Below are 27,751 nucleotides of genomic sequence, written 5' to 3' on the forward strand. Positions count from 1 at the left end.
GAGAATCTTGCGCTGATATCTTGAAAAAAGAGACACGCCCTCCTGAACAAAAATATTGCAGCTGGTGCAGCCATCCTGTCAATATCCAAGAAAATTATGGCTTAGACGTTTTGTGACAATCTAGTTCCATATTATGGTGGGACTTTTTCTGGTAGAATTTATTTAGCTTATTCTGATACTGACTCAGTCTTTATTAAGATATTTACAAAGGATTTAGTCGGCGATTTGACACCCCCAACCCTCCGACCCATCATGGACTTTTCCAATTGGGACCCCATCAAATATTCCCATCTAGTAAAAAGCCAGAAGAAGAATGATTTTGGCAGGCTTAAAAACGAACTAGAAAGCGATACGTTCATGGAATTAATCGCCACTTCGCCTACATACTATTGTGTTGTAACGCAGAGCGAGAAATTAAAGAAGGCTGCCAAAGGAACATCAAAACATCTGGTGAAGAAATATCTAACGGCGGAAAGTTTTAAAGAAGCTGTTTTTGAAGGAAGGGTCATTAGAACTACAATAAAGGCCATAAGATCTCTCAAGTTGAAATTATATACAATAGAAGTTGTCCGCACTGCCATCTCTGGCGTTTCGGACAAAGTGTATATTTTGGATGATAGGATCACTACCCTTCCTCTTGGACATTACAAAATTGAAGAAATGAATTCATCTCAGATATGATTGAAAATTTCAAAAACAAATTTAGTATTGTATAGAAAGTGCTAGTGAAAACATGTATACTACAGTTAGTTTTCTTTGTGACTGTTTTTTTTTCAAGTTCTATTTATTTTCATAAAATAACAATAACAAAAACAATATCCCAAAGGGCTCAATGGCCCGTTATTTGGGAAACGGCATACAATAAATAAAGAATCATAAAAACTTGTCATAAACATACTAAACAACATCTAAATATAAATATGTAAGGAAAAGAAATCAACTCACCGGCAGTCCCCACGAAACAGCGACCCTCACACCACCCGATAATAAAATACAAATTAAAATTCTCGCGTCATCGAGGATACAACACCAACAAAAAAACAACCCAAAAAAGGAAAAAAAATAATAAATAAACCATAAGAAACATTTAATAAGAAAATCCTATGTAAGAATTTTATAGTAATATATAAATGCAAGTGTAAAACATTTATGGACTATAACAATTGGAACATTTTAAATAGTCGAGTGTGTATTTCATGCAATTCTTTACCTGAGCTACAGATAAGGCTCTTAGAAAACGAAAGAGATTGTAAATGCAGTAAAACAACAATTTTGGACGTTTTAACGTTGGAAGCAAAATTAGCAGGATATAATAGCCATAGTGGGATGTGTGACTTTGAAGATGCAATTAGTAACTGTTTACAGGACACAGTGTTATACAATAATGATAAAAAAGAAACACAACCTCAAGAAGTTAGAGCAATTAATCAAAACGGAACAATTTTTTAATCCACTGTTATGAAGACTGAAAGAACTTTCTAAACGACATTTACAACCAACACTTTTTTTTCTTCAGAGAACTGGACATAGATAGTTTATAAGAGAAGTGGATAATGTTGACAAGTGACAGTTAAAAGAAGAAAAGCAATCAGTAAACATGTTTAAAATTGAAACACCATTTCGGATGATTATTGCTGGCCCATCGATGTCGGGGAAAAGTGTTTTCATATCTAAATTAATTCAAGAAAACGAAAAAAGAATTGAAAAGCCTCCAAGAGAAATTTACTATTGTAATTCAAGTGCTGGTCTATATTAATCACTTATTTAGGAAAACACTTTTCCCTTTCTCCTTCTATCTCCTTTCTTTTTTTTGTGTTTGTGCTGTTACTTTGATGATTTCTCTTTTCATTATATATTTGTATTATTTCGACAAGCGCGAGATCAATCCTCTATTACAACTTTAGGGAAACAAATGTTCCCAGGAAACGCTCGCTATTTATTGGACAGCTATAAAATGGCAACCGATAAACCTTTTGGATACTTATTTATAAATTTGAATAGCAAGGATAGAAATCTTACGCTAACAAGTAACATTTTCGAAAAAGAATCAACAATATATCTACCACACCCACACGCATTGAAAAAGTGACACTAGTCTTGAAGATAGAACGACTGAAGCAACTTCATCCTTTTGTAGATATTTTAGCTAAAGCTAAACCCAAGCTAAGACATGCTTTATTAAAAAATTTGGACAAGGATATTGTGAAAGCATTTTCACAACTTTGTTTAAATATCACCAATTCAAATATTTCGATGCCATTATGTAAAAAGAAACGGTGCAGTCAACATCGTAAAATTATCCATGATTTATCAGGTAAAAAGAAGAATATTAAACAGAAGCGCCGGAAATAGTGCATCAAGGAAGTGGCTTTTTTGGTGTATTATTACCAATTATTGGAAGTTTAATTGGATCTCTACTTACCAGAAATGGCAGCAGTTCGACCGTACAAGCTCATTCCAATGGAGACAGCTATTCAGCCAAGGCAGCGCTTTGAATATGAGATGGCTGATTTCTTGAATAGCGATTCCATATCTGATTCTGAAAAACTACTTTTATTTCAATCTGCAATCTCTCGCCTTCAAAAGTATCGAAGTGATATGACAAAACCAATTAAAGTGGATGTTGTTTCAAAACCTAGCCAACCCTCAGAATTACAACCCAGCAGACCGCTAGCATCACGACGGGACCCAACCGTGGTAAGTCAGAATCCGGGCTCGTAAGCTGCGCCGGTAAATCAAAATCACGGTCCGGGGGTTGCGGAACCTTTTTCACCACTGGCGAGCACACAAGAGTATGAAGGTCTTTTTGAGAAGCTCCCTGTATCCTACCGACAGTCTGCAGAATTATTATATCATCACTTGCATCAACTGGATGGATTTGAAAATGAACGTGGATTTAACAATATAAAAATTCACGATAAGCTCTATAATGCAACAGATTTATGAACGGACCTGATTTCGAATAGGAAGTCACGATATACTATTGATTGAAACATTTTGGCTGACAGCAATATCCCCCTCAGTCTAGTCAGAAATAAAGGTATTTTAAAAGACGTGCAAAATTTAAGAAGAATCAGCTCAAAACAAGTCACTGAAAGTGACGGATCTTTCTCAAGTGTCAACGAGTCACCAAGCCAGTCACCAATCAAATCGGGACGACGATTCAAGACCGGTACTTTTAGAAGTCATTATCTACGACCATCAACAAGCCCAAAACAGATTTCTTTACTAAGGAAATGGCAAAAAATTTAAAGCAAGTTTGTGAAAAAGTTTGGATCTCTACTTACCGGAAATGGCAGCAGTTTGACCGTAAAAGCTCATTCCACTGGAAACAGCTATTTAGCTAAGGCAGTGCTTTGAATATGAGACGGCTGATTTCTTGAATAGCGATTCCATATCTGATTCTGAAGACTACTTTTATTTCAATCTGCAATGTCTCGCCTTCAAAAGTATCGAAGTGATATGACAAAACCAATTAAAGTGGATGTTTCTTCAAAACCTAGCCTAGTTTTTGAAAATATTGGCAAGTTTTGCGCTCTTCCCTCTCCAAGCCGTCTTGCATTGGCTGCAAATACATCTCAACAAGAAGCTCAAAATTTTTTGGAGAAGCAAGAGTCCTATACTTTGCAAAGGAGATATCTTAGACCGAAACATTTTAGAAGAACTATAGCCCTCTACTTCTTTGAGAATGCTCAAGCAGATTTAATGAGTTTGGATGGGTCTTATGCCAAGCATAATGCACCATACAAGTTTTTACTGGTCATTATTGATATTTTGAAAAGTAAATTTGGAAGTAACCATTGAAAAGTAAGCATGGAAGTGAAATTGCAAAACAATTGGAGCAAGTGTTTTCTGAACATACATTTAAAAAGACTCACATAGATAGAGGAAAGCAATTTTTGAATCCAAGTGTGAAAAAGACTCTTGAAAAGTATCAAATTGAACTCTATCATACCCATAGTCATCTGAAAGCTACAATAGTTGAAAGAAGCATATGTACACTTTGTTCTCATCTAAGTGCATTTTGTACTCATTTTAATACATTTTCTTTTATACCAAGACTTGACTTAACTGTTTCTCAGTATAATAATTCACCGCATCAAGTGAACTTGCAAAATGCACCTTATATTTCTGATTTTATTTATGGAAAAAATGAAAGCAAGCAGAAAAAGCTTAGGAATCAATTACAAGTTGGACAAAGTGTTGGAATTTTACGTGGTAAACGAATCTTTGAGAAAGGATAGTTTAATTTTAGCAAAGAAATTTTTCGAATTGCTAGCGTTCAATCCACAGATCCAGTCACATTTAAATTAGTGGATTTGTCAGATGAGCCTGTTCTTGGATGTTTTTATCAGAGTGAACTACAAAAAGTTCAAGAGCCCGATGAATACGTTCTAGATAAAGTAATTAAACGGCGAACATATCGTGGAGTTAAACAGTTGCTTGTCAGTTGGCTAGGATACCCCACCTCTTTCATCACTTGGATAAACGCAGATCAAGCTAGAAATGTCGATTGAATCCTTCTATGTTTCATTTACTTCGGACGTCCCACACCCTGTTTACGATCAAACAAACAAGATTGCAGATTTCCTGACAAAACCTAACCCCCCGATTGTGCTTCAAGGATCAGGATGGAAAATGGCCTTAGTATCCTTCCATTTAAGCAGCTCTTTCGATTCTTTGAGACAAGATCAAGACTATTTTTTCCAATTTTTTCGATTTGTTGGTAATAGCAAAGATCCAAGCAAACGTCTAGGCACTAAAATAACGCTTCCAAAGAATAAGCGGTACAATACAATTCCGGAAATTATTAGAGACATGAATAATTTGGTTTATACCTCTTGACATTCATATTGCGTAATCTGACGGGGATTTTCCCATTCCCGTTGGCCAGAAAGGTCCTTCAGTTCCGCAAGGCCTTGCTAGCAAAAGAGGAATTTTACAGATACAGTTCGAACAAGGATTGCAATGTTTCAAATGGTCAGTCTTGGCAGCGGGACATCAAGTTTTAAAAGACAATTCTAGTCAGTCTAATTTACTAGAGTTAAATAGGAATGGGCTAGAAGGAAGTCAAGAAGAACCCGGTATTTTTCCAACCGTTACATTCAACCGTTTTGAGGGAAAATGGCCAATCAAAATCAACGATATCTCAAAATGGGAGCAAGAAAACGCCTCAGCCTCAGAAGGGATATGCGTATTACATTATAATGAGCTAGAGAAAGCCATTTGTCCAATTCGTGCTCCATCTAATTCTAATGTAAAATATTATCCCTATTTACTGTACGGAGAGTCGGATGATGCAGACTACGCTCATTTTCGGCCTATCTTAAATCTAAGCCGTTTACTATCTTCAGGAAAAACAGCACGATTCTTTTGCCCATTTTGCCTGTCACCATCAAGGACTGAGGATAAATTAAAACACCATATCGAAGCCTGCTCTCCTCACGGTCCGCAAACAGTATCTATGCCAAAGGGCGAAAAAGCAATAATCGAATTTAAGGATTTCTATAATAAAATGCCCTTTCAATATAGAATTTTCGCAGATTTCGAATCAATCATCAAAAAAGTTGACGAACCTATTCGAAAAAGAATAATTTTAGAGCACCGGCCAGCAGCGTACGCACATGGCGTCGTCAAATACGCTAAAAAACTTGAGCAATACGGAGAAACCTATGGACAAACTTGCCATTTTGACGGCATGATATTACTCACTCCAGACGCACAAAACTGCTTAGACGAAATATATGATACTTGTGACGAGATGATAATTACCGAAAAAGATAGTCATAAATTTCAAGAGATTAATTGTGGTATATGTGAAAAACCCCTGATCGAAAAACCGAAAAAAGTAGGAGATAGAACAGTCAGACACCACTGCCATTATATTAAAGGACCGAATTTTGAATGTTTGGCTCACTCGACATTTAACACCGTTTTAACACATAAGCGGTATATTCCGGTTGGGTTCCATAATTTAAGTTATGTCATAAAACATGTTTTGGAAGCCCTTTCACAAACTGAAGGTTTTAATCTACAGTACGAACCATTGGCTAAACCAAGCGAAACATTTCTCACCTTAAAAATTAGCTGGTCCCGGAGCCATGAAAATAACCAAGAACACCGCTATTCAATTCTCTTCTTTGACACTTTTGCATCCTGCCAAAATCCTTGGAAAATTTGATTGCTGTACAAAAGGCTGAAGATCCACAGTCTTTCCAAATCCTACGACAGAAATTTTCAAATGATCATCAATAAAATCTACTTGCGCAAAAGGGCGTTTTCCCGTATAGTTATATGAATGAATTTACACGGTTTGAAGAACCAAGTTTACTATCTCAAGCATCTTTTTAATGATGATTTCAACCAAAAGGATATAAGTACAGAAGAATACGCTCTTGCGCAAGAAGTTTGGGATGTCTTCGAGTGCAAAAATTTGTGGCATTATTGCGGAGTTTATCTTGCATCAGACGTGTTAACTCTAGCCGATGTTTTTATGACCTTTGTTGAAGATGTACTAGATTTTTATAGTTTAGACCCAAATGCATATTTTTCAACACCATCTTTAGCATACCAACTGATGCTGAAATTTGCAGCTCCACATAAAATCCACTTAATTGAAGATTTATAAAATTCATCTTAAGATTGAAAAAACTATATATGGTGGTCTGGTATCCCATAATGATCGGTACATTCAATGTGACCCTACTCATCCTGATAATCCGAGCTACGGTTTGTGTTTCGATTATAATGGACTCTATGCAAACTGCATGTCAAATTATAAAATGCCCACTGGTGACTATAAAATTTTAGAATCTATGGATTACCCCGACTTTTCTACTATAGAACAGAAAAGAGAGTATGGCTATTTTGTGATAGTTAGCGGAGAAATTCCACGAGAGTTCCACGACTATTATCAAATGATGCCACACCCTATTTCCAGGCAGAAAATCTGCTTTGAAGATTTGTCCCCATACAACCAAAAACACATAAAGGAAGACAAGATTCCATGGACGTCAACAAATAAATTGCTTGCATCTTTTGGCTACAAGAAGGAAATTACCCTACACCATACATACTTGAAATTCATACTCAATCATCATTTTCGTCTAGATAAGATCCATAGTGATCTTGTCTAGAAAATTATGGCTGAGACGTTTTGGGACAATCTAGTTCCATATTATGGTGGGCCTCTTTCTGGTAGAATTTATTTAGCTTATTCTGATACTGACTCAGTCTTTATTAAGATATTTACAAAGGATTTAGTCGGCGATTTGACATCCCCAACCCTCCTACCCATCATGGACTTTTCCAATTGGGACCCCAACAAATATCCCCATCTGGTAAAAGCCAGAAGAAGAATGATTTTGGAAGGCTTAAAAACGAACTAGAAAGATACGTTCATAGAATTAATCGCCACTTCGCCTAAATGCTACTCTGTTCTAACGCAGAACGAGAAATTAAAGAAGGCTGCCAAAGGAACATCAAAACATCTGATGAAGAAATATCTAACGGCGGAAAGATTTAAAGAAGCTGTTTTTGAAGGAAGGGTCATTAGAACTACAACAAACGCCATAAGATCTCTCAAGTTGAAATTATATACAATGGAAGTTGTCCGTACTGCCATCTCTGGCGTTTCGGACAAAGTATATATTTTTGATGATAGGATCACTACCCTTCCTCTTGGACGCTACAAAATTGAAGAAATGAATTGATCTCAGATATGATTGAAAATTTCAAAAACAAATTTAGTATTGTATAGAAAGTGCTAGTGAAAACATGTATACTACAGTTAGTTTTGTGACTGTTTAGAAATCCTATGTCAGAATTTTATAGTAATATATAAATGCAAGTGTAAAACATTTATGGACTATAACAATTGGAACATTTTAAATAGTCGAGTGTGTATTTCATGCAATTCTTTACCTGAGCTACAGATAAGGCTCTTAGAAAACGAAAGAGAATGTAAATGCAGCAAAACAAAAATTTTGGACGTTTTAAAGTTGGATGCAAAATTAGTAAGCTATAGTAGCCATAGTGGGATATATGACTTTGAAGATGCAATTAGAAACTGTTTACAGGACACAGTGTTATACAATATTGATAAAAAAGAAAGAAAACCTCAAGAAGTTAGAGCAATTAATCAAAAACGGAACAATTTTTTAATCCATTGTTGTGAAGACCGCAAGAACTTTCTAAAGGACATTTACAACCAACACTTTTTTTTCTTCAGAAAGCTGGATATAGATAATCTATAAGAGGAGTGGATAATTTTGACAACTGACAGTTAAAAGAAGAAAAGCAATCACTGAACATGTTTAAAATTGAAACACCATTTCGGATGATTATTGCTGCCCCATCGATGTCGGGGGAAAGTGTTTTCATATCTAACTTAATTCAAGAAAACGAAAAAATATTTGAAAAGCCTCCAAGAGAAATTTACTATTGTCATTCAAGTAATGGTCTATATTAACCAATAATTTAGTAAAACAGTTTTCCCTTTCTCCTTCTATCTCCTTTCTTCTTTTGTGTTTGTGCTGTTACATTTATGATTTCTCTTTTCATTATATATTTGTTTCAAAACCAAGCCTACCCATTACAACCCAGCGGACCGCTAGCATCACGACGGGACCCAGCCGCGGTAAGTCAGAATCCGGGCCCGTGCGCTGCGCCGGTAAATCAAAATCACGCTCCGGGCGTAGCGGAAACTTTTTCACCACAGGTGAGCACACAAGAGTATGAAGGTCTTTTTGAAAAGCCCCCTGTATCATAGCGACAGTCTGCAGAATTATTGTGTCATCACTTGCATCAACTGGATTGATTTGGAAATGAACGTTGATTTAACAATACAAAAATTCACGATAAGCTCTATAATGCAACAGATTTATGAACGGACCTGATTTCGACTAGAAAGTCACGACATGCTATTGATTAAAACATTTTAAACATTTTAGCTGACAGCAATATCCCCCTCAGTCTAATCAGAAATAAAGGCATTTTAAAACAATAACAGACATTTAAAAAGATTCACATAGATAGAGGAAAGCAATTTTTGAATCCAAGTGTGAAAAAACTCTTGAAAAGTATCAAATTGAACTCTATCATAAGCATAGTCATCTGAAAGCTACAATAGTTGAAAGAAGCATACGTACACTTTGTTCTCAGCTAAGTGCATTTTGTACTCATTTTAATACATTTTCATTTGTAACAAGACTTGACTTAACTGTTTCTCAGCATAATAATTAACCGAATCGTAGCCTTGAAAATTTAGCACCAAATCAAGTGAACTTGCAAAATACACCTCATATTTCTGATATTATGTATGGGAAAAATGAAAGCAAGCAGAAAAAGCTTAGGAATCAATTACAAGTTGGACAAAGTGTTAGAATTTACGTGGTAAAGGAGTCTTTGAGAAAGGACAGTTTAATTTTAGCAAAGAAATTTTTCGAATTGCTAGCGTTCAATCCACAGATCCAGTCACATTTAAATTAGTGGATTTGTCAGATGAGCCTGTTCTTGGATGTTTTTATCAGAGTGAACTACAAAAAGTTCAAGAGCCAGGTGAATACGTTATAGATCAAGTACTTAAACGGCGAACATATCGTGGAGTTAAACAGTTGCTTGTCAGTTGGCTAGGATACCCCACCTCTTTCACCACTTGGATAAACGCAGATCAAGCTAGAAATGTCGGTTGAATCCTTCTATGTTTCATTTAGTTCGGACGTACCAGACCCTGTTTACGATCAAACAAACAAGATTGCAGATTTCCTGACAAAGCTTAACCCCCCGATTGTGCTTCAAGGATCAGGATGGAAAATAGCTTTAGTATCCTTCCATTTAAGCAACTCTTTTGATTCCTTGAGACAAGATCAAGACTATTTTTTCAATTTTTTTCGACTTGTTGGTGATAGCAAAGATCCAAGCAAACGTCTAGGCACTAAAATAACGCTTCCAAAGAATAAGCGGTACAATACAATTCCGGAAATTATCAGAGACATGAATAATTTGGTTTATACCGGCAAAGACTCGGTTAATTTTCACTACAATAAACTATACGATCGAGTCTATATACAGGGACTAAAAGTCGGCGAATCCTGCTTTCTTAGTGATGGTTTGCGAGAAGTTCTTGGATACAAAGAAAACATTATTGAGCCAGAACCGGATAATAATTCTCACCAGACTTATGGCATCGAAGGACCATTAGTCCCAGGACTTTACTATCAGTGGAATTCAATCTTTGTGTACACGGACATTGTTCAAAGTTCACGTATTGGAAATGCATCTGCTCCCATCCTAAGAATTCTCCAAGGAAAAACGACAAACGAGGAAGTGATTAGCTATTCATTCCAGCCACTTATTTATTTAGATATAAGTAGACAAAACACTGAAATTGTTCATTCTAGTTTTAGAACTGAAAAGAATAACACCATACCCATTAATAGAGGACTAATCTCGCTTACAGTCGAATTTAGAAAAGATGAATAGCCGTAGACAATTTGTTTGTCCCTCAGTAGACTGTTTTGTGAAAACAATACAAAATGGAGGTAGAATGGATTACTATCAAGGAAAAGCTTCACCTATGGTTGGATATGGTGCCTTTGGCCAATGTTTTGGGAAAATGATGCGATTTGCCATACCTCTTAAGAAGATTTGTTGTTCCTGCGGCGTCTGATGTTGTTGGTAATACAATCACTGACTTTGAAAAAGGACAAGATTTTGGTTCATCCTTGAAAGAAAATATTCGAAATAAAGTACGTGATATTACGGAAAGTATGAAACAACGTGGAAGTGGTATAAGTAGACCACGCAAACGAAAATTGATCAGTTTGCATCGATCTAAGGTGAAAGCAAGACCTCTCCGGAAAATTAAGTGCTCAAAAGCAGATTTTTTTTGGCGAAAAATGAGTTTCCTTCCAACCGAATACAGTGTGCCCTCAGTTAGTCAAGCCATCAGCTATTTTCAAAGCCCAAATGCTGATGTATCGGTCAAGTCTGCATATTTTGATCCAATCTACCCAGTAGTCCCTTTATCGAATGGTTCACCTATTCACTTTCGCTTTGCAAGCAACAAAAACTATTATTCTGACATGCAAAACAGTATTTTAGAGTTAAAAGTCAAAGTTTTTAAATCAGACGGAAATCCTGTAGCAGATAGCGACAAAGTTTCATACGATGATGGGGGCATTATGAATACTTTATTCCCAAACATTCAAGTATTTGTTAATGACACGCTTGTATAGAGTGGTAATTCGTCAAGTGCCTACACTTCATTCGCATCGTATACATTATTAACGCCAAACAGTACAAAAAAATCGCGTGGATCAAACTATGGTTTCTACACAAAAGAAGATGGTACTTTGGATGCTAAATTGGCCGTACTCGCCACTGAAACTTTACACCCTGCTGCGCAACCATCGCACGATTTCTTCCAATTAAATCAGTTTATACCACCTGGATTAAAAATTGACATAAAGTTTTTCCCATCATTGCCTAGATTCGTTTTTCGAAAACTCGAAAAAGCCGCTCCTGATGTTACACTTACAATAAGTGAAGCAGTTTTACATATCCGAAAAGTAAACATTGTATCCTCGCTAGCATTGGCAGTAGAAAAGGTCAAAGCAAACGGAAGTAATCTGAAAGTTATTATTCCAAAACTGCTGCCTACAGCAAGAATTATTCCAACTGGAAGTCTCTCTTTTGCTGAAAGTTCATTGACGACATATGGACATCAGCCTTCAAAAGTTATTCTTGGCCTTGTAAAAACGTCAAATCAGCTAGGAAGCTACGAATCCAGCCCGTTTAAATATGAGCTTTTTCATTTATATTCTCTGCATCGTAAAGTGAATGGACAGCCAATTTATTCACTAAGCTTTTCTGATCAGAGTTACAGACTTCTTTACGAAATGGACTATCATATGATAAATGGATACGTGATTCTTCCCTTATATGCTTGGATATTTCTGGAACTCCAGATCTATCTCTTATTAAAGACGGAACACTTCGATTAGACCTCACTTTTTCACAATCTACAGATGCGTCTTTTAGCCTTATAATTATCGGATTTCAAGAGACTTTTTTTGGAAATTGACAATCCAGGAGCAGTATTTCTCCTGATTGCACCATGAATACGGATTAAGTGCTAGCTGGTTTAAAAAAGGACATTGTTGCTAAACAATACGAAAATTTCTGCTTACCTTCCGACTTTCTTGATCGTCCTGCAATTACCAGTTTCCCGACAATCATTGTGGTAAATACTAGTCCATCTAGGATGCTTTTTGGCCATTGGGTTGGTTTACTAGTGATGACCCGGAAGACGATTGAGGTTTTTGACACCCAAGGAAGAAATTATTCTGAATGGAAAAATATTGGAGAATTTGTACACAGATTTGAAATAGTGACTCAGAATCGAAGAAAAATTCAAAATACAATGACTATGGCTTGTGGATTTCATGTTTTAGTGTTTATTCTTTTACGCTTACGTCGTTATTCATTTCAAAGTATTGTTAATATTTTTACACCTTATTCGTTGTGGACGGATTTTTTAAGTGAGAATATTATTGTGAAATTCTTTAATGTTGATTTTAAAGCATTGTCTCCGTTCTGTATTGGTATTGATAAGCATTGTGAACAAGTATCACTTTCTTATTAAATTTTTGTATCTATCAGCTTTGTTCGATAAAAATTATAAACTCAAAAATGTGTTTGCAGAAAGTTAGACATTTGAGACAACAAAGTATAAACATAAGTGGTTTAAAACTGGACCTTTTACGTACTTTTCCGGTGGAGGCTCGAACCAAAGTCCTGTATGAAAAAGTTGGAAATGCCAGTCCAGTGTAGAAAATATAGTCCAAGCTGTATCTAGCCTAGGTAGATTTCTCTATTCAGACTTTGCAAGACTTTAACTACAGGTACTAGTTGAAGTACAGTATAATTTTCTATAACCTACCTATGCTAGAAAACATAATGTAAAAAAAACTTACCTCTTTTGAATGCAGTCTATCCATAGGTGTGTGTTCGTATTCACAGTCTAATCTAAAATTGTTGCAAATCCACATTTCACAATAAACCCAATGTATCAACAACGTTTTGGTCCCAAGCTTTTGACCGCTAGCTTTGTTGAAACAAACGTATGAACACCAATTAAGCATTGCCCGGATCGACCCCTATCTGCGTAGAATTTAGTTTAATTTAAAATTATATCGGGTCAAACGTAATTTTTCGATGTCTTTAATTAGGAATGCGCGAATAAGAAATAAAAATTAAGAGTAATGTTGGGTGGGGGGAAAGGGGTAGAGAATGGAGGATCATTTAGTATAGTCCTAATTATACCTCCTAGATACGTATGCCATATTGGAAGCTAGAAAAAACCTAGACCTACTCTTAGAAATATTTTTGAAAGAATTGAAATTCATAAATTTACTAGCCTAGACTATATTGTGTAATAGCCACCAGGTTCGTAAATAACTACCTTTGCGACATCGCAATGTTGCGTCACTTGCATCTGAAATACAGTTGATTGGAGGATTGGGATGGGGAGGGGGCGGGGCTTGAAAAGCCTATCGTGGTCGTGTGAACTGTTACGACCTATACTACTCACAATGGCTTCTTAAAATTTTTTTTTGGAAATTGATGGCTTGGAGTGGGTGGAAGGCCTCTTGTCCTCCAATAACTTTTTAATATTAAAAAGAGCAATAGACCTTTCCATTGCTAATTGAATAAGCCTTTTTTGGAGTTTCTCCGACAACAAGTGGTAATCTTAAAATTTCTATCAGATGTATTTCGAGAAAATCGAGGCTTGAGGGGTATCCCCCCGTCAATTCGTTTGAACCTTAAAAAGGGCACTGAAACTTCCGATTACCAATCAAATGAGCCCCCGACGAAGTTCATACAACCATGCCATCTTATAAAAAACCGTATTTGCCCCCGGAGGGTAACTTACAAACCCTGCCCTGAGGGCTATGGGGGGAGGGGGTCGTCATCCTCAATGACACAATTTCCAAATCTTTCAACCACGCTGAAAAAATTGCGGTATCCAAATTTAAATTGGGTGTTTCTGGGGAAATGGGAGGCTTGGGAGAGAGGTTAGTTTCCCTCTAATCACATTGATTATTTAAAAGGACGATAGCTTTTTTCAAATCGAATGAGCCCTTTTCGAAGTTTCTACGACAACTCCTTCGGCACGAAGTGCCCTGGTCTAGGAAAAAAATACATTGTACCCACATCGTTCTTTAGATAGACTTTGCTATTGCACTGTTTATGATAGTGTTGTCTGCTTCTTTTTTATTCTAATGAGGTGAAAATAAACATTTGAACATCGATTACATTCAATCCTTATTCAAAGAGAATACCATTCAAAAAGCTTCATGAATAATGGAAATATTCATCCAATTTATTTACGTGTCAATTATTTGAATACTGTTGATTTTTATCAATCCTGCTATCCTTTCGGGCCACTCGTTGAGGCAAAATACTAAATTTAAGTTGCACAAGAACCTTTTTAAGGTTCCTTGTACTCATTAAACAAAGGTTCTTTATCCACAGAGAATTATATTACTCCTAGTTTTACACGCTCTGTTGGCATTGTATAGATGGTTCGGGATGTTAATTTTTATATGTTGTTATTCTAACAATTTAAGCTTACTTGGGGCATAAACAATCCTCAGTTTCTATAAGGTTTAGAAGGTTCTCTATTTATAGCTACTACCCCGCACCTCTTGTCAACTTCCTTGGATTTTCCCCTGCCAAAAAACATAACTTTTGTTCTCTGATTTTCATTGCAAACCAGTAAAAAGTAAGTTTAAAGAGTCCAGAACTTGGAGGGAGATAAAATTTATTTTTTTGATAAGAAAAAAGGGTATTGAGTTATAATTAAATTTTGGGCACAAATTTTTGTATAGTTTTTCGTGGTTTTTTTAGTTTGAATGAGTGATCTCAGAGAATCTGAAATGGAAACTGCTGTCGCCACCTGTGTGCAGCTTAGCATTCTATTGGGGTCAGGTATTTAAATACATGTATTATCACAGGTGTACACAAGGTTGATCCTGAGGACGAGGGGGTCAAAACACAAAAGGTTATTTTAAAATAACGTTTTGAAAACTACTGGGGGGGGGGTCTCAGACAATGCGTGTAGACCGTCATGCAGATTCTCTGTTTGTCCTCTAACTGTCTGTTACTTAGGTAATGCCAGAGATTAAACTAAGCGGTCCAGGGTTCTTCTATGGAATGTACTGGCGTCAAAATATTACGGGATCTGAGTTCGAATTTCGCAAAGAAAACGATTGGACGAAAAGCTGTGTTGTTATCTTGAACCAGCAAACATATGAACACATCAATGTGAAGGTTGTTGCCATCAATGACCTGGGCAGGCCAATGGCCTGAAGAAAAGAACGATTACAGTAGCATGGAAAGTGAGAACAAAGTCTTTTAGTTATAGTTTTAGTTATTGGTTGGCTTATTTTAAAGCTATCTTGTTGACCGTTGGCGAATCCGGATATATTTTTAGTTCTGACCGTCAAGTTTGACTTTGAAATCCTGACGAGTGATAGGACTGGAGACGAGTTGTTCTTTAAATAAAACTGAGGCATTAGATAACGTATCTTCATGTGCGATACCACTTGGTCACTAGGTTAATTATGTAAATTACATTTTGTGCGTTCTTTAGTCCCGAAGCAATCTTGACCTTATCTTTTTACAACCTTTAATTTAGAGAAATACAGGTCCAATATTTTATTAAAAGAATGCTGTTGTGTTAAATTCTATGGCATCTGATTATTAGTTTAAATTGTTTTTAAGGAGAAAGAGTATATCTTGCATAAACCTATTTTATGGACTGTAATTAATCTGATTAGGTACTCCTCTCTCCTCCAACTTCTGTCTCTGTCTGTTTATATTAATTCTTTGTATGTTTGAATAAAAATTGGATGGTATTATTTTTACCAACTATCAAACTTTGTGATTATTTTATTAATGGATGTTACGAGTCCAGGCATAAAGTTGGATTTATCATATGTGAATAGGTTCAGAGAGGGTTCCCCTGTTTGTAAAATTGCTTCCTTGTATTTGAAAAAAAAATAATTGCTTTTTCTTTTTTCTTGTATATATATTTATTTTATATACGTATTATAGATACCAATTCAATACCAATCGAAATACCAATTCAAATAAAATAGTACGGACTTTCTGCAAGTTCATGCAAGATCGACACAAATCCATCGTAATGGTCTTCGCCTTTAGTCATCAATCAATGTGTTATAATCACTAGTTACGCAGCTTTTATGCCGTACTTTATCGATTTCACCGGAAACGAGCTTCATCAACAAAAATGAAAAAAAAACATCATTTTCAAAACTTGAGGCAGTTACATATAACGTATGAAAAATGTAGACATCACATTAAGCCGTGACGATGGCAATAAATTGAAAAACAGTGTTATTTTGTTTTAGACGAACTACCCACTTATATGTAGGTTTGAATTTTATTTCTTTGCCTAATAGATGAACCCGATTCTAGAAAATGTCAGGACAATTTTTGGGGTTCTACTTGGTTTATGTATCATGGTTGTGGTGTCCGTTTTGACGCATGTTGTGTGTCGTCAGTTACAAAGAAGAAACGCAGAATCTGGGATGACTAGAATTGAGTCCGACGTAGCTGACTCGAATTTAGTTTGCAGCTAAATTTTTTTCTTTATTCTTTTTTTTTATCTAATGATAGATTATTATATCAGCACTCTCTCGTGAGAAATATCTCTCGTTCATTAGCAAACTCGTCAAGTTTGCTAGTAAATAAAAGAAAAAAAAGATTTTGAGGAATATGATATTGCATGAATCATTGTTTTTCTTAAATTGCCTTCTAATATTTCATGATTAAAAATTTTAGTTATTTCCATCATTAAAGTTTTTATAGTAAAATTTGTAGCAATACAAAACTTGCAGCATAATAAGTAATCGAAAGGGTAGTTGGTTTAAAACAACTCATTTCTTTGGTACAAATATGCACATTGTCTATGATTCATTTCAGTCTGATTTGGTATATCCCACCTATAAAATCTGAACACGAAATTACTTCTTTCATAGTGTTTTACACAATGGTTGACAGCTTTTCACGTATGTCTGAATTTCACAAAAGAATTAAAATCAGAAAGTTGTAGCGGTACTAATTTCGATTTTTTTTTGAAGTTTTTAACAAGAATTAAAAGTGAGAAAAAAAAAGCGCTAGTTGAGGCCACCAAGCTTAGGCGGCGACTTATCCTATTCCAGTTTAATTTTAGCACAAAGATTGGGGCGAACGGAAGCACCAATTTTTGCAAATGATTTCACAAATTTAACAAAATTCCTGTACCTTGGTCTTCTTGATGCCAATGGCAATTACATTTTCTCTCATGACCATCACTGCTAAATACTGGAATACGAGCAAATACAAAAGGAAGAAGAGGTTGTTAAAGAAAAATAAACTGGAAAGTTTTCACAATTCTAAGCATGTCCAGGAGATCAACTGCGCTAATATTAACAGATACCACTACTTTGTTTCCACTTTCCCATGCTATGGCATCTAAGTAAACCCGCATGTTGGATTGAAAGTTGAGCTTTTTTATATTCCAACTAGTTCTCGGGGCGCTCAAGTTTTTTTCTACACTTCATCGTTTTTATCACTCGAAGAAGTGACCGCGTTTGGAAAATTTGACTTCTATTATCCTCATTATTTCCACCTATTTTGAGAACCAGAAGGATTGAAGCCTTATATTTTATTCAAACATATTGTCGTTAGTCTTAGGAAAAAGTACCAAGGAACTAAATTTATTTTCTGCATCCCCCTCCCCCCAGAAATGGAAATCTAATATTTGTTTAAAACTTGAAGAACTAGACAATATATCATAAATTAACAAATAAAAAGGTTCCAACTAGAAAACAGTTTACTGAAAACACACTGTATTTTAAGTGCATTTCACTCATTTAACAAATAAAGAAGCGTTATGTCTTTAAGGAAGAAATATCAGAATATGTACATTAAACTGACGTTCCACAGTTATTTGTTTTTAATCAAGTGCAAATTATGTTTTGGTGTAAGACATGGGGCGTAAGCCCTAATCCTTTTAGTTTTTGCTCGTTTTGAGTTTGGCTAGGCTTTCTATTATAATTTCTATTCGTTTAGTTTCGTTTATTTACTAATTGTGATTTGTAGTAGTTTTAAGCTTGGAAGATGAGAAAAACTAACTCATAGAATTTGAAAATGCTTTCGTCCGTAAAAACTTAAGCAATACGAATTTCCAGGGGGCATTTTCTGCGGGGGATATTTTTCGGGCGGGGGGTATTTTCTGGTGAGGAGGGGTATTTTTCGAGGGGTAAATTTTCTGCAAGAGGTACTTTTGGGAGTGGTATTTTCAGTGCACAGGGGGAGGGTTTCTGGGGGTATTGTCCTAAAGGGATAAGGATTAACGCCTAGAACCGTTTAATTCAGTAACCTAGATTAACCTAGCCTAAATCTAGTCTAGTTTCCCTTAATCTTATATGCTTTAGATCTTCGGCTGTATTTGGTTCCTTTTAAATACATTCCTTTCTAATTTAATGTAAATCAACTGATGAATCGTTTACTGATTAGGTGACCCAAAAAACAACTCCAAAAAACTAGAGAGACTGATTCGGAAGTTACAAATATTCACTTCAAAATTTTAATTTGGTATCCGTTTCATCTCTTTTTGAGGTAAATAGAATCAAGAGAAAAAATTTTGACCAAAGAACCCTTTTAAATGCTTCAAAGTAAATTGAAAGCTAATATTATAATTATTCTATGAAATGCTTATTTTTCCTTCCTATAACCTTGATTAGTATTATGGTAAATTTCTTAGTTGATGTTTTGGCAAATGATGTTTTCGTTGAGTTTTTGAAAAAAAATTGACTTCTCAATACCAGAAAATAATTTGTTCTTTACTTCAAAAATATACCTTTAAACTGTGTTCACTTTTTACTTTTATAAAAGCATCCTGAAACTTTAAGAAATAAATATCTGTATATGTATATTAAACTGATATTCCAGAGTCATTTTTTTTTCTTCTCTTATTTTTGAATTAAAATCAAATCGCCATCAAGCCATGGCTAGTTGGTGATAAAGCCATGACTGATAGTCTGAGTATAAATGCAATATTCAAACATGCATATCTTTCTCAATAGTATATACTATATGCAAACAATGAACAAATCGCCTAACTTAGAGCCCTTAACCTGAGGAATCTGGCGAAGTTGAAATTCCTAAAGACATAATTACTGGACCTTTCAACAATGCTAAACAAAATAGTTCTCTTACAATTTTAATCAGATTTGTTTAGAAGAATGACAGACCTGTGGGGGAAGGATAGGTTGCTTTCAATTCACTTTTGATACTTTAAAAGGACAATAAATCTTCAAACTTCCAATCAAATGAGCCCCAGCCAATCCAAAGTTTATACAAAAATCTGTTCCATAAGATAGTATTCTCGGGGCACAATATTCAGCTCTTGCTCCTGGAGGGTTCTTTCTTTCCGGAATGCATTGTTGCATGCTCGTTGGATTATTTTGAACAAATTTGCTGTTTCCACATTTTGATAAGATGCATTTGGGAGGCCTAGTGTCAGGGGCCTAGTGTCTAGTTTTCCCCTTAACTTTTGACTTAAAAGAGAAGTAGAACTAGATGCATTTGGGAGGCAAAGGGTCAGGGGGAGGCCTAGTTTTCCCCATAACTTTTGACTTAAAAGAGAAGTAGAACTTTAAATATCCAATCTAGTGAGTCTTCTCTAAAGTTTAAACAGCCACACCTTCCCTGAAAAGCTTATATACCCGTGAGGCATAACTTTAAACCCTCATCCCCAGACTAAGTGTGTTGTGTCATCCCCAAAACCTTTTTGTGTGATTTTTTACAGATTTTGAACAATTGGCTATCTTAAAATTCATATTGGATGCACATGGGGAAAACAGACCGTAAGAAGGGGGTGGGCCTAGCTGCCCTCCAATCACTTTGACTCTTCTGAGAAACTTCTAATTTCTAATCAAATATGTCCCTTCTGAAGTTTATACGACCACCCTTTCCATAAAAACTTTATATGCCCTGAGACATGACTTGCAGCCCTTGCTGTGAGGGCTTTGAAGGAGGGTCATCTCCAAAAACATATTGACTGAAACGCTGGACAAAATAATGTCTCAAAATTTTAATTGTATGCGTAAGGAAAAATGATCGGCGGGGGGCTGGCTGCCCTCCAGTCACTTTCAACTATTCAAAAGGGTATCATGAGCAGCGCTATTGCGATGCCCATGATAAATCCTGCATGTGAAAAGGGACAAATTCCGTAATTTATAAACTCTGTCCGCAGGGCTAAAGGGGGCATTGCATCCCTTGACATATACATACTAAGTTCTGTTCATGATGTATGCTTTTCTTCTCAGCCCTTTGACTCCCAGGCCTCAGGAATGTTCTCTATGTTCAGGTATGTTGTATTTTTCTCTTTTTTTTGTAGTTGTTGCTTATATTATATCCCACTTGTATATATTGCTTATATTGTAGCTTTTATTTGTATTTTTTTGTACCCCCCTTGTATCCCTGGCCATGGAGCCCTTCGAGGGGGGAATACGTGTATTGTAATGCCATTTTGAATTGTATTTTGTATTGTATTGAATAATTATAAACCTCTTCTTCTACTTCGAAGTCTTTTGATTGTTTTCAATGAAATCGCATTCTGAAAAATTTCGTCTGTGATCAGAATAGGGTGATAATCTCAAAGGGCCATGGGGGCCTGGTTTCTAATATATAGCTCTTAAATATTCCCCTCACCATTCCCTGAAAATTTCAACTTAACACCCTCAGCCGTTCCTTAGATTAGTTCCTTAGTCAAGTGCGGGAGTGTTTGTTTTAAAAATGTGAGTTCTTGTTTCTTTTATGTTTGATTGTTTATATTTTTAGTTTGGTTTAGTTGTCGTGGCATTTTTTAAAATGTCTTAAAAATAGTCTTAAATTGTTGTAATTTTCTCCCTTTTTGTTTTTTTTCCCGTTGAGAAAGGCTCCCAGAGGTGGGGCCGAAATATTCGGAGTATTTTTATTTTTTGTTAGTTAAAGTGTAGTTTTTATTTTATTTTGTTGTCACTGCTTTATTTATAAAAAAATTAAACCCGTTTTTTCTTCAATTATTTGTTTAGATATTGCTAATACACCCTTTTCAACTGATAAATCCTGCATTGGAAAAGGGACAAATTTCATAATTTATAAGCCCTGCCCAAAGGGCTAAAATACATAGTTTTGGTTTTCAAAATTATATAAAGTTTTGAGCCGTTTTATCAACTTAAAGGCTCAAAAGGTAATTTTCCCCAGAAGCAATTGGTGAATTCTGAAATCGTATAAAGAAGGCAGTGTAAGCCTAGAATCGGGACCACTGAGAAGGAAATTAATTAAGAAAACATAATGTGCTGATAAATTGTAATTAGCTCATTTTGACTGCGATTCAACTATACTTTACCTCCAACCCCACTACTGCACAGATAGCCCAAATTGTATATTTTCTATGCATTTTGTCATACGTTAATCCTGTGCTTCAATCCATCTACCCGTAAATCGAATCAAAGCGGACGAAATCAAAAAGCCAAAAGCAAATGGGAAATATATATTTTGGGCTATGTATTTGCACATTACAGAGGAAAGGGTAATGTATTGTGGAGTCTTAGTCCAAATTTGTTAACTAGAATTATTCTCCATATTATGAAGTGAGAAGTGTTTTCTTAACATGTTTCATTTTCAACAGCTCCAATTTTTCCATTCCACCATTATTTTTAACTTATTTTTTAACAAGTATGAAAAGTATTCATTTTTTGGGTTTTCGAATTTCTGGTTTTTAGAGTTCGCTTCCTTTCGTTACTTGTACGGTTCACAACCATCAGCTGTTTGAAAATCGAGTCTTTTTCAACAATGAAAGATAATCTACGCAAATTTATGTGCCAAATGTTTTTCTTGTCAATTAAAGGAGAAAGCGTGAGTCTTTTCATATCTCACCAAGTTCTTAAGAGTCACTTACCAATAGAGGGTGTGCATTAGCCAAGCCGTTGGAGTCACTTACCATTAGTGGTTGTGCATGAACCAAGTCATTGAGTCATTTACTAATAGTGGTTGTGTGTGAGCAAGTTTCTGGAGTCACTTACCAATAGTGGCTGTACGTGACCCAAGTTTTTTTTACCACAGTACCACTAACGTTCACAAAGCACAGCTTCGCTTCTCACCTCTTGTGCATGTCAGACGAGAAGTCAACACTAAATGGGATACCTAAGGTGGTAGCTGAGGTAAAAAAAAGTGGAATCGCTTGGTGCTGGAGAAATTCGCGTTTTAGCAGATTGAAGCTTGAATTGTTTTATGTGCTTTTGTTGACTTGAAAAGCTGATTACAGTAGTTTGTTCTGAAACCGTCGAAACAGTCTTGTTCAAACCGAGTCATGGCCTGTGAAACTTCGACTATGTTCACGAAGTTCTGGCAAATCAACGATGTATTTGAACCAATCATTGAAACCAGGAGGGACGTAATTGATAACAGCAAGGAAATTCAAAGCAGCTAGTTTAGCGCCTTGTGATACACCAAATTCAAATTCCGTCTATTCTGATTCGAGCAACCATCGGAAAAAGGGTGTAAGCTTTTCGATACAGTTGCCCAAGAAAAATCGACTAAAAATAGAAGAGTAGACTTACGAGTGCTCAAGGCTTTGAGATCGTGAGCTGCAAGAAGATTTTGGGTCCACTCAATAGCCTTTCGGTAGTCTACAAGAAATAAATGAGCAAAAGAAAATTCAACTACCAATAAATGAGCAATGTAACTATTTAACTACTAAACGGTAAAGCCGCAATAAATAGCAGCTACAGGCTAACAAGCAACCATATTGGAATGGGTCATGTGGCAGTGGGTACCTAAGTGACTGACCATATCTCAAACAGTAACCTCTACGAAAAACATAGTTCAATCCCACTTTCTCTGGCTATAACAAGATAAAGATTGAGATGGCTGGGAAACGTTCTGCAGATCAAGGATAATAGATTGCTGAAGATCGTCCTTGTCAGCCAACGGTCTAGGGAAACGAACAATTAGCAGGTCGTCCTGAACGGAATGGGGAGGATGTCGTTTTCTAAGAAAAGATTTAAGGAAAATGAGAACTTCTTGGGAGGGATTAAAGGGGGTGACTTAATACATCGGGATGAAAAAGGACCTTGCATAGTTGTGTCTGCCTCAGGCGGCTTTGTGTTGCAGTGAGTTGTTGGTAGTAGTAGAGCAGTACTAAGCGACGGTAATACTTGTGGAACTAGTCGGTAGAATAAAGATTCTGTAAAAATTTGTTAAGTTCTTTGTGTTTAATATACATCTCAGCATATTGCAAATTTTGATCCTTTAACTTTTGAAACAACACGAACACAGAAATGCTTCTGTGCACCGAGAAATGTCTGTTCAGTGAACCACTGATTGACCATCGATTCCCAAGTTTGGCTAAAAATATCGCAGACTTACGAACGAGTTTGACCGACAATTTACCGACACGGTTGATGGTGATGATTTGGTTTCGAATCTTCGGCTGCTGCAACTGCTTCCGCTAAAATAGTCATTTTGTTTTTCCTCGGCTTATAGATACCTTTTTTGCTTGCCAAAGAATGTTCTAGTGATCAGGGCTTGACGAGAACCCAGAGGTGGGCTTTTCAACAATAGAAGTGATAGAATTTTAAAGGATGTTTGAATTTGTTTTTGGAAATTAGAGGAAGGAATTTTAGAAAATTACTAACATAATAATCAGTAATTTGGTTAAGGTTTGGCGTCGTTTCGATTATTTTATCTAGTAGAATAGCGGTGTGTAATTTGTTGTTAGTAAAAATTAAGGTAGTAGGCTAGGACTAGGTAGGACAACATATCAAGGAATGGGGGATAACCCCAGCTCAAAATCTGACATGGCCAGAGGTCAAAAGGGGGTAACAGATGGAAATCAAAACGAACTGTATATATTAGGGCATCTGACCAAAGGTGGAAGTGGGTCAAATAGCCCAAAGCAAACTGGAAAGGTCCCTGAAGCAGCAAAAAGATATGTGGCAAAAAGCTCAGTATTCTGCTAAAGGCAAGTGGTATAAAAGAGGGCTATGGTGAGGTTATGAACAGATCAGGGCCAGGAGGCTCCATAGTGATTCATGTAAAAAATGAATTGTATGCACAAAAGATTCTTGAGATGAAAGAAATAAAGTTCAATGAAGATTTGATTGTATTTGAAAAGGGTGACAAAGATACAATGTTTAAAAACAAAATTGCAAAAGAATAGGAGTGATGTTTATGGATAAAGAAGTTGCAAGCTATGAAGAAACAAAGCAAGAACTACTTGAAAATGAATCTGTATCAGAGATACGCCTAATGGGCAAACCAAGTGATGAGAGAAACGCTTTTGGTGTGATCATTACTTATAAAGCTGATCAAGAATTTCCCACGAGTATTGGAGTCTGGGGTATCAGAAAACGTGTATCCCAGTATCTGCCACAACCAGTACAATGCTTTAGATGTCAGAGGTTTGGACACCGTGCTCTAGAATGTAGAGGGAAAGAGAGATGCATGATTTGTGCAGGAGCTCATAGCAACAAGGACTGCACCAGCAGAGGAGACATGGGCACAACAAAATGCATAAACTGTGGTAAGAACCATACAGCAAACTCAAAAGAATGCCTAATAAGACAAGAAAATGCTCTTATACTTAAAAAAGCAATCCTTGAAGACCTGCCAGTGCATGAACCAAGAAAAAAAATTGCTAGTACACAACTGCAACTGCCACCAAATTTCCAAGATGAAAATGCCTTCCCACAGTTAGTGTCTAAAAATTCATTCCCTCTGACACACAAGAAAATGATACAAATAAACAAGCACTAGCAACTCTTTCAAAAATGGTAGAGAAACAAAATGAATTGATTACCAAACTAAGTAATATTGTTCCAAGCTTAATTATGATCATTCCAACAACCACAGCAAACAAAAAGAAGTTGAAAGAAATAAAAAAGAAGACGCAAGAAATAAAAGAAGAATCTGAAACTGAAGAGAATAGTGAAGAACATGACTCAGATGAGGCCATGGAAAATCAAAACTTCAACTCAAAAAGAAAGACAAGTTCAGAGTCCCCACCCACCATGCTTCCAAAAACAAAATCAAGAAGATCATGAGGATTATGCAGATTAATGCCAACTGTTTCTCACAATCAAAAAGAATATAATTAATAAATGTCCTTGTAAGAGAAAAACCTGATGTAGTGTGTGTTCAGGAAACATTCCACACAGCTGCTGATAAAGCTCATTACCAAGGATACCAGTCATTTAGATGGGACAGAAAATCAGGAAAAGGAGGTGGTCTTTTAACACTGGTGAGTGACAGATATACTGCAGAGGAAAAAAAATTAGTTACAGATGGATCTCCTGAATTTAGAGTGGTTAAGGTAACAAATACTAAAGACAAGGCAATTAACATAGTTAACTATTATAATAATAGAACAGGAAATTTCAGCAAATCTCAGTTTAGAAAGATACTTAAAGAAACAGAACACCCATAGATAATAACAGGAGATTTTAATCTTCATCACACTCTATGGAATGACAGTCACACTGAAGATGGTAAAGCTAAAGAATTAATAGAGATACTGATTGATCCAGATGAACGGATATGGTTCACTGTTACTTCTAGTAACAGTGAACAATATCTAAATGACTGGTAAGGTTTCTTTTATTCTATAAACTTCGAACTGCTAAGTTGCGTAATTAGTGTTTACATATCCTCTTCAAAAGTAGTATCAGACCTTGAAAAATCAAACTCATAATTTAGAGATATAACTTTAACCTCGAAAGCAACATTTTTCGATTCAATTTACTATTACACTGAAAAACTGTTATTTTCATTTATCTGACAAAAGACTTACGTTTATAAGCTACGGCCAACGCTCATGACTATAATATTTTTCTAACTATAGTGGAGAGGTATAAAATACCCAGAAACTAGTTCTGGAAGCTAGACTGTGTTTCTGAGGATTCACCTGCATTTTATTTTTTTTTTTTTTTTTATCAAACTCTCAACCTTAGATTGAGCGTCACAAGAATAATGTTGAAAGTGAAATTAACTATGAATACTTACAGTAAAAGTACTCGCCGAATTGCGAAACAATAAACGATTCTTATAAGAATTATAAGCAAAACTAGTAATTTCAAATGATGTTATTGGCGTAACATCATCACTTATTGCCTCCCACTCAACACTGGCACTTCCTAGGTTGCATTGAACGTTGGTTAACTTTGGAGCATTAGGTACATCTGAAAAAGAAAAGGTAATTAAAAAAATGTTAACGACATAAATAACCTCTTTCCAAATCCCCCTTTTCAACACAGTATTCATAGGGAGAATGAAAGCTAAGCCTCCTATTGCTAAAATTCTGATTATATCCTACTCTTTCATAAAATTAATAAAAAGTTTTTAAACAAAAGTAAAAAGTGAAGCTATGTCGTAAGTAGAACAAAATCAATAACTGAAATTATAATTAACAATGAACTAAAATTGAAAAAAAACAAATATTATGCTTAATCAAAAAGAAGTTTTTTCTAGGTTAGTTAAAGTTTTTTTTTTAAAGTAAAACATACCAACTGTCTTCAGTATATGTGTTGAAGATGGTCAATGTATACGGGACCGAAATAGCCAGAGATTTTGTTATTGTTTTCACTGTCAAATAAAATGATTTATCCCTACTAAACTGTTATTTGTACGTAATAAAAAGGTAGTGTAGAATTCAAAAATAACTACAAGGGACTTCTTTTCCCCTCCAAAGTCCTGTGGTGGTGCAGTGGATTTGACCTTAGCTTGGTAATACGAGACCCAGAGATCAAATGACGCTGCAGGAATGCACTGCAGGGCCGACACAGGGAGCTTAGTAGTCAAGAAGCGTCGTTAATTCTTAAATAATAATTTTCCCCTCCTCCCAAATGATTATCAACTTTTAATAGGATTCTTACTGCGTATTCAAAAATAACTCATATGATCTCCCTATTTCCTTTGGTTGACTTACTCAGTTTTCTACATCGAATAGAAATCAACCTATTTGTCAACTTAATCACCATTTAATTTATTCTAGTCAGCTCTGCTTTCCGTTTGAGTGGAAGTGTGACTTTCTTGGAGATTAACAATTTTAGCTAGTTTAAGCAGCAAAGTAGTGGGTTACAATATCAATTTTCCAACCAATAAAAATTTCCTAACTTTCATAGTTTGGTTACTTTTCATCATTTTTTTTTAATATTAAACAAGAAGCAATGCTATAATATAATTATATTGATTAATAATAGGCCGTAACTTTAGCACGGTGCATAAAACTACAAACCTAACTTTCAGCTGTATGTTAAAATTGGAAGCAAAATATGACTAGTATTTCCTACCTAGCGTAGAACATTTGCAACTCTGTAACTACAATGAGCAGAAAAAAAATACATAATACATACTATCCTTAAAAATATTCTCCTCCTTAAAGAATTCCGCCTCCCTACCTTGGCAGTCCAATATGTCACTCAATACTAATTTTGGGAATAATCTGCGTTGTAACCAATGCTTTCAATGCATACTATCAGCCCCTTATTGCTCTCTAAATGACTGTTTATCATTGTTTTGGCCTTATGGTGGTTCAGTCTGATATGCTAAAAATTATCCAGAAGAAACCCCTGAATATTATTTAAAGTCAGGTCCACCCTAAGTCCAAAATGCCACATTGGACATGCATACT

At 35.7% G+C, this 27,751-nt stretch overlaps 1 long non-coding RNA gene across 1 annotated transcript in view; it reads right to left on the reverse strand.

Moving 5' to 3' along the window:
• The window catches only part of LOC136034895 (uncharacterized), a 122,427-nt gene that overhangs the window by 41,493 nt on the left and 53,183 nt on the right, over nt 1-27,751 (reverse strand). Inside the window, exons 4-7 of the long non-coding RNA XR_010619278.1 lie at nt 12,192-26,300; nt 6,076-6,222; nt 3,288-3,404; nt 2,423-2,539 (exon numbers count right to left, since the gene is read on the reverse strand). This is a non-coding gene — a long non-coding RNA (uncharacterized LOC136034895). The remainder of the gene's footprint in view (nt 1-2,422; nt 2,540-3,287; nt 3,405-6,075; nt 6,223-12,191; nt 26,301-27,751) is intronic.

This window comes from Artemia franciscana, chromosome 13 (assembly GCF_032884065.1).
Source record: "Artemia franciscana chromosome 13, ASM3288406v1, whole genome shotgun sequence".
NCBI lineage: Eukaryota > Metazoa > Arthropoda > Branchiopoda > Anostraca > Artemiidae > Artemia > Artemia franciscana.